The sequence below is a fragment of the Phalangium opilio genome, unplaced genomic scaffold, assembly GCF_054372755.1.
Source record: "Phalangium opilio isolate 3A_F unplaced genomic scaffold, DU_Popi_V2 ptg000505l_1, whole genome shotgun sequence".
NCBI lineage: Eukaryota > Metazoa > Arthropoda > Arachnida > Opiliones > Phalangiidae > Phalangium > Phalangium opilio.
Genome location: NW_028324239.1, coordinates 695,028 through 703,187, shown reverse-complemented (window position 1 = coordinate 703,187; position 8,160 = coordinate 695,028).

Below are 8,160 nucleotides of genomic sequence, written 5' to 3'. Positions count from 1 at the left end.
TATAACCGCTGAAACCATTTTTTTGGTACTTTTTGCTTTAATTCAAGCAAATGTAACGATATTCATTCAAAAAACTGTTCAAATTCAATTTTCAATAAGAAATCGTTGTCACGGATTTTGTATCTTGAAGAAAAAAAACATGCCATTTTTTCGGTACTCTTTTGAATGCATTTTTTTTCTGGACTAATTTTTTACCGAATTCAGCTTATTTACCTATATAATACTCATTAAAAGTGATTTCATCTCGATTGATCAATAAATAAATAAAAATGTACCTCGATTTTTAATAGAATTTTCAAAATCGACGTTTCTCGACCAGAGAAGCACATTTTGAGAATTGTTTCACTATTTTCAAATATAACCGCTGAAACCATAGTTTTTGTATTTTTGCTTTAATTCAAGCAAATGTAACGATATTCATTCAAAAAACTGTTCAAATTCAATTTTCAATAAGAAATCGTTGTCACGGATTTTGCATCTTGAAGAAAAAAACATTCCATTTTTTCGGTACAATTTTGAATGCATTTTTTTCTGGACAAATTTTTGACCGAATTTAGCTTAAATGCATACAAAATACTCATTAAAAGCGATTTCATCTCGATTGATCAATAAATAAAAATGTACCTCGATTTTTAATTACACTTTCAAAATCAACGTTTCTCGACCAGAGAAGCACTTTTTGAGAATTTTTTCACTATTTTCAAATATAACCGCTGAAACCATAGTTTTTGTACTTTTTGCTTTAATTCAAGCAAATATAACGATATTCATTCAAAAAACAGTTAAAATTCCAATTTCAATAAGAAATCGTTGTAACGGTTTTTGTATCTTGAAGGTAAAAAACATGCGATTTTTTCGGTACAATTTTAAATGCATTTTTTTCTGGACAAATTTTTGACTGAATTTAGCTTAAATACATATAAAATACTCATTAAAAGCGATTTCATCTCGATTGATCAGTAAATAAAAATGTACCTCGATTTTTAATTACATTTTCAAAATCGACGTTTCTCGACCAGAGAAGCACTTTTTGAGAATTTTTTCACTATTTTCAAATATAATCGCTGAAACCATAGTTTTTGTACTTTTTGATTTAATTCAAGCAAATGTAACGATATTCATTCAAAAATCAATTAAAATTCCAATTTCAATAAGAAATCGTTGTCATGGATTTTGCATCTTGAAGAAAAAAAACATTCCATTTTTTCGGTACAATTTTGAATGCATTTTTTTCTGGACAAATTTTTGACCGAATTTAGCTTAAGTGCATTTAAAATACTCATTAAAAGTGATTTCATCTCGATTGATCAATAAATAAAAATGTACCTCGATTTTTAATAGAATTTTCAAAATCGACGTTTCTCGACCGGAGAAGCACATTTTGAGAATTTTTTCACTATTTTCAAATATAACCGCTGAAACCATAGTTTTTGTATTTTTGCTTTAATTCAAGCAAATGTAACGATATTCATTCAAAAAACTGTTCAAATTCAATTTTCAATAAGAAATCGTTGTCACGGATTTTGCATCTTGAAGAAAAAAAACATTCCATTTTTTCGGTGAAATTTTGAATGCATTTTTTTCTGGACAAATTTTTGACCGAATTTAGCTTAAATGCATATAGAATACTCATTAAAAGCGATTTCATCTCGATTGATCAATAAATAAAAATGTACCTCGATTTTTAATTACATTTTCAAAATCAACGTTTCTCGACCAGAGAAGCACTTTTTGAGAATTTTTTCACTATTTTCAAATATAACCGCTGAAACCATAGTTTTTGTACTTTTTGCTTTAATTCAAGCAAATGTAACGATATTCATTCAAAAAACTGTTCAAATTCAATTTTCAATACGAAATCGTTGTAACGGGTCTTGTATCTTGAAGGTAAAAAACATGCGATTTTTTCGGTACAATTTTAAATGCATTTTTTTCTGGACAAATATTTGATCGAATTTAGCTTAAATACAAATAAAATACTCATTTAAAGCGATTTCATCTCGATTGATCTATAAATAAAAATGTACCTCAATTTTTAATAGAATTTTCAAAATCGAAGTTTCTCGACCAGAGAAGCACTTTTTGAGAATTTTTTCTCTATTTTCAAATATAACCGCTGAAACCATAGTTTTTGTATTTTTGCTTTAATTCAAGCAAATGTAACGATATTCATTCAAAAAACAGTTAAAATTCCAATTTCAATAAGAAATCGTTGTCACGGATTTTGCATCTTGAAGAAAAAAAACATTCCATTTTTTCGGTAAAATTTTGAATGCATTTTTTTCTGGACAAATTTTTGACCGAATTTAGCTTAAATGCATATGAAATACTCATTAAAAGTGATTTCATCTCGATTGATCTATAAATAAAAATGTACCTCGATTTTTAATAGAATTTTCAAAATCGACGTTTTTTTGACCAGAGAAGCACATATAGAGTTTTTTTTCACTATTTTCAAATATAACCGCTGAAACCATAGTTTTTGTACTTTTTGCTTTAATTCAAGCAAATATAACGATATTCATTCAAAAAACAGTTAAAATTCCAATTTCAATAAGAAATCGTTGTCAAGGATTTTGCATCTTGAAGAAAAAAAGCATGCGATTTTTTCGGTACAATTTTGAATGCATTTTTTTCTGGACAGATTTTTTACCGAATTTAGCTTAAATACATGTAAGACTCATTAAAAGTGATTTCATCTCGATTGATCAATAAATAAAAATATACCTCGATTTTTAATAGAATTTTCAAAATCGACGTTTCTCGACCAGAGAAGCACATTTTGAGTTTTTTTTCACTATATTCAAATATAACCGCTGAAACTATTTTTTTTGGTACTTTTTGCTTTAATTCAAGCAAATGTAACGATATTCATTCAAAAAACTGTTCAAATTCAATTTTCAATAAGAAATCGTCACGGATTTTGTATCTTGAAGAAAAAAAACATGCCATTTTTTCGGTACTCTTTTGAATGCATTTTTTTTCTGGACTAATTTTTTACCGAATTCAGCTTATTTACCTATATAATACTCATTAAAAGTGATTTCATCTCGATTGATCAATAAATAAATAAAAATGTACCTCGATTTTTAATAACATTTTAAAAATCGACGTTTCTCGAGCAGAGAAGCACATTTTGAGCTTTATTCGCTATTTTCAAATACAATCGAAGAAACCATTATTTTTGTACTTTTTGCTTTAATTCAAGCAAATGTAACGATATTCATTCAAAAAACTGTTCAAATTCAATTTTCAATAAGAAATCGTTGTCACGGAAAAAAACATGCGATTTTTTCGGTACAATTTTGAAGGCATTTTTTTCTGGACAAATTTTTGACCGAATTCAGCTTATTTACCTATACAATACTCATTAAAAGTGATTTCATCTCGATTGATCAATAAATAAAAATGTCCCTCGATTTTTTATAACATTTTCGAAATCGACGTTTCTCGACCAGAGAAGCACTTTTTGAGAATTCTTTCACTATTTTCAAATATAACCGCTGAAACCATAGTTTTTGTACTTTTTGCTTTAATTCAAGCAAATATAACGATATTCATTCAAAAAACAGTTAAAATTCCAATTTCAATAAGAAATCGTTGTCAAGGATTTTGCATCTTGAAGAAAAAAAGCATGCGATTTTTTCGGTACAATTTTGAATGCATTTTTTTCTGGACACATTTTTTACCGAATTTAGCTTAAATACATGTAAAAGACTCATTAAAAGTGATTTCATCTCGATTGATCAATAAATAAAAATATACCTCGATTTTTAATAGAATTTTCAAAATCGACGTTTCTCGACCAGAGAAGCACATTTTGAGTTTTTTTTCACTATATTCAAATATAACCGCTGAAACTATTTTTTTGGTACTTTTTGCTTTAATTCAAGCAAATGTAACGATATTCATTCAAAAAACTGTTCAAATTCACTTTTCAATAAGAAATCGTCACGGATTTTGTATCTTGAAGAAAAAAAACATGCCATTTTTTCGGTACTCTTTTGAATGCATTTTTTTTCTGGACTAATTTTTTACCGAATTCAGCTTATTTACCTATATAATACTCATTAAAAGTGATTTCATCTCGATTGATCAATAAATAAATAAAAATGTACCTCGATTTTTAATAACATTTTAAAAATCGACGTTTCTCGAGCAGAGAAGCACATTTTGAGCTTTATTCGCTATTTTCAAATACAATCGAAGAAACCATTATTTTTGTACTTTTTGCTTTAATTCAAGCAAATGTAACGATATTCATTCAAAAAACTGTTCAAATTCAATTTTCAATAAGAAATCGTTGTCACGGAAAAAAAACATGCGATTTTTTCGGTACAATTTTGAAGGCATTTTTTTCTGGATAAATTTTTGACCGAATTCAGCTTATTTACCTATACAATACTCATTAAAAGTGATTTCATCTCGATTGATCAATAAATAAAAATGTCCCTCGATTTTTTATAACATTTTCGAAATCGACGTTTCTCGACCAGAGAAGCACATTTTGAGCTTTATTCGCTATTTTCAAATACAATCGAAGAAACCATTATTTTTGTACTTTTTGCTTTAATTCAAGCAAATGTAACGATATTCATTCAAAAAACTGTTCAAATTCAATTTTCAATAAGAAATCGTTGTCACGGAAAAAAAACATGCGATTTTTTCGGTACAATTTTGAAGGCATTTTTTTCTGGACAAATTTTTGACCGAATTCAGCTTATTTACCTATTTAATACTCATTAAAAGTGATTTCATCTCGATTGATCAATAAATAAAAATGTCCCTCGATTTTTTATAACATTTTCGAAATCGACGTTTCTCGACCAGAGAAGCACTTTTTGAGAATTTTTTCACTATTTTCAAATATAACCGCTGAAACCATAGTTTTTGTACTTTTTGCTTTAATTCAAGCAAATATAACGATATTCATTCAAAAAACAGTTAAAATTCCAATTTCAATAAGAAATCGTTGTCAAGGATTTTGCATCTTGAAGAAAAAAAGCATGCGATTTTTTCGGTACAATTTTGAATGCATTTTTTTCTGGACAGATTTTTTACCGAATTTAGCTTAATTACATGTAAAAGACTCATTAAAAGTGATTTCATCTCGATTGATCAATAAATAAAAATATACCTCGATTTTTAATAGAATTTTCAAAATCGACGTTTCTCGACCAGAGAAGCACATTTTGAGTTTTTTTTCACTATATTCAAATATAACCGCTGAAACTATTTTTTTTGGTACTTTTTGCTTTAATTCAAGCAAATGTAACGATATTCATTCAAAAAACTGTTCAAATTCAATTTTCAATAAGAAATCGTCACGGATTTTGTATCTTGAAGAAAAAAAACATGCCATTTTTTCGGTACTCTTTTGAATGCATTTTTTTTCTGGACTAATTTTTTACCGAATTCAGCTTATTTACCTATATAATACTCATTAAAAGTGATTTCATCTCGATTGATCAATAAATAAATAAAAATGTACCTCGATTTTTAATAACATTTTAAAAATCGACGTTTCTCGAGCAGAGAAGCACATTTTGAGCTTTATTCGCTATTTTCAAATACAATCGAAGAAACCATTATTTTTGTACTTTTTGCTTTAATTCAAGCAAATGTAACGATATTCATTCAAAAAACTGTTCAAATTCAATTTTCAATAAGAAATCGTTGTCACGGAAAAAAAACATGCGATTTTTTCGGTACAATTTTGAAGGCATTTTTTTCTGGACAAATTTTTGACCGAATTCAGCTTATTTACCTATTTAATACTCATTAAAAGTGATTTCATCTCGATTGATCAATAAATAAAAATGTCCCTCGATTTTTTATAACATTTTCGAAATCGACGTTTCTCGACCAGAGAAGCACTTTTTGAGAATTTTTTCACTATTTTCAAATATAACCGCTGAAACCATAGTTTTTGTACTTTTTGCTTTAATTCAAGCAAATATAACGATATTCATTCAAAAAACAGTTAAAATTCCAATTTCAATAAGAAATCGTTGTCAAGGATTTTGCATCTTGAAGAAAAAAAGCATGCGATTTTTTCGGTACAATTTTGAATGCATTTTTTTCTGGACAGATTTTTTACCGAATTTAGCTTAAATACATGTAAAAGACTCATTAAAAGTGATTTCATCTCGATTGATCAATAAATAAAAATATACCTCGATTTTTAATAGAATTTTCAAAATCGACGTTTCTCGACCAGAGAAGCACATTTTGAGTTTTTTTTCACTATATTCAAATATAACCGCTGAAACTATTTTTTTTGGTACTTTTTGCTTTAATTCAAGCAAATGCAACGATATTCATTCAAAAAACTGTTCAAATTCAATTTTCAATAAGAAATCGTCACGGATTTTGTATCTTGAAGAAAAAAAACATGCCATTTTTTCGGTACTCTTTTGAATGCATTTTTTTTCTGGACTAATTTTTTACCGAATTCAGCTTATTTACCTATATAATACTCATTAAAAGTGATTTCATCTCGATTGATCAATAAATAAATAAAAATGTACCTCGATTTTTAATAACATTTTAAAAATCGACGTTTCTCGAGCAGAGAAGCACATTTTGAGCTTTATTCGCTATTTTCAAATACAATCGAAGAAACCATTATTTTTGTACTTTTTGCTTTAATTCAAGCAAATGTAACGATATTCATTCAAAAAACTGTTCAAATTCAATTTTCAATAAGAAATCGTTGTCACGGAAAAAAAACATGCGATTTTTTCGGTACAATTTTGAAGGCATTTTTTTCTGGACAAATTTTTGACCGAATTCAGCTTATTTACCTATACAATACTCATTAAAAGTGATTTCATCTCGATTGATCAATAAATAAAAATGTCCCTCGATTTTTTATAACATTTTCGAAATCGACGTTTCTCGACCAGAGAAGCACTTTTTGAGAATTTTTTCACTATTTTCAAATATAACCGCTGAAACCATAGTTTTTGTACTTTTTGCTTTAATTCAAGCAAATGTAACGATATTCATTCAAAAAACTGTTCAAATTCAATTTTCATTAAGAAATCGTTGTCATGGATTTTGTATCTTGAAGAAAAAAACATGCGATTTTTTCGGTACTTTTTTGAATGCAGTTTTTTTCTGGACAAATTTTTGACCGAATTTAGCTTATTTACATATAAAATACTCATTAAAAGTGATTATATCTCGATTGATCAATAAATAAAAATGAACCTCGATTTTTAATTACATTTTCAAAATCGACGTTTCTCGACCAGAGAAGCACTTTTTGAGAATTTTTTCACTATTTTCAAATATAACCGCTGAAACCATAGTTTTTGTACTTTTTGCTTTAATTCAAGCAAATGTAACGATATTCATTCTAAAAACAGTTAAAATTCCAATTTCAATAAGAAATCGTTGTCACGGATTTTGCATCTTGAAGAAAAAAAACATTCCATTTTTTCGGTAAAATTTTGAATGCATTTTTTTCTGGACAAATTTTTGACCGAATTTAGCTTAAATGCACATATAATACTCATTAAAAGTGATTTCATCTCAATTGATCAATAAATAAATAAAAATGTACCTCGATTTTTAATAACATTTTAAAAATCGACGTTTCTCGAGCAGAGAAGCACATTTTGAGCTTTATTCGCTATTTTCAAATACAATCGAAGAAACCATTATTTTTGTACTTTTTGCTTTAATTCAAGCAAATGTAACGATATTCATTCAAAAAACTGTTCAAATTCAATTTTCAATAAGAAATCGTTGTCACGGAAAAAAAACATGCGATTTTTTCGGTACAATTTTGAAGGCATTTTTTTCTGGACAAATTTTTGACCGAATTCAGCTTATTTACCTATTTAATACTCATTAAAAGTGATTTCATCTCGATTGATCAATAAATAAAAATGTCCCTCGATTTTTTATAACATTTTCGAAATCGACGTTTCTCGACCAGAGAAGCACTTTTTGAGAATTTTTTCACTATTTTCAAATATAACCGCTGAAACCATAGTTTTTGTACTTTTTGCTTTAATTCAAGCAAATATAACGATATTCATTCAAAAAACAGTTAAAATTCCAATTTCAATAAGAAATCGTTGTCAAGGATTTTGCATCTTGAAGAAAAAAAGCATGCGATTTTTTCGGTACAATTTTGAATGCATTTTT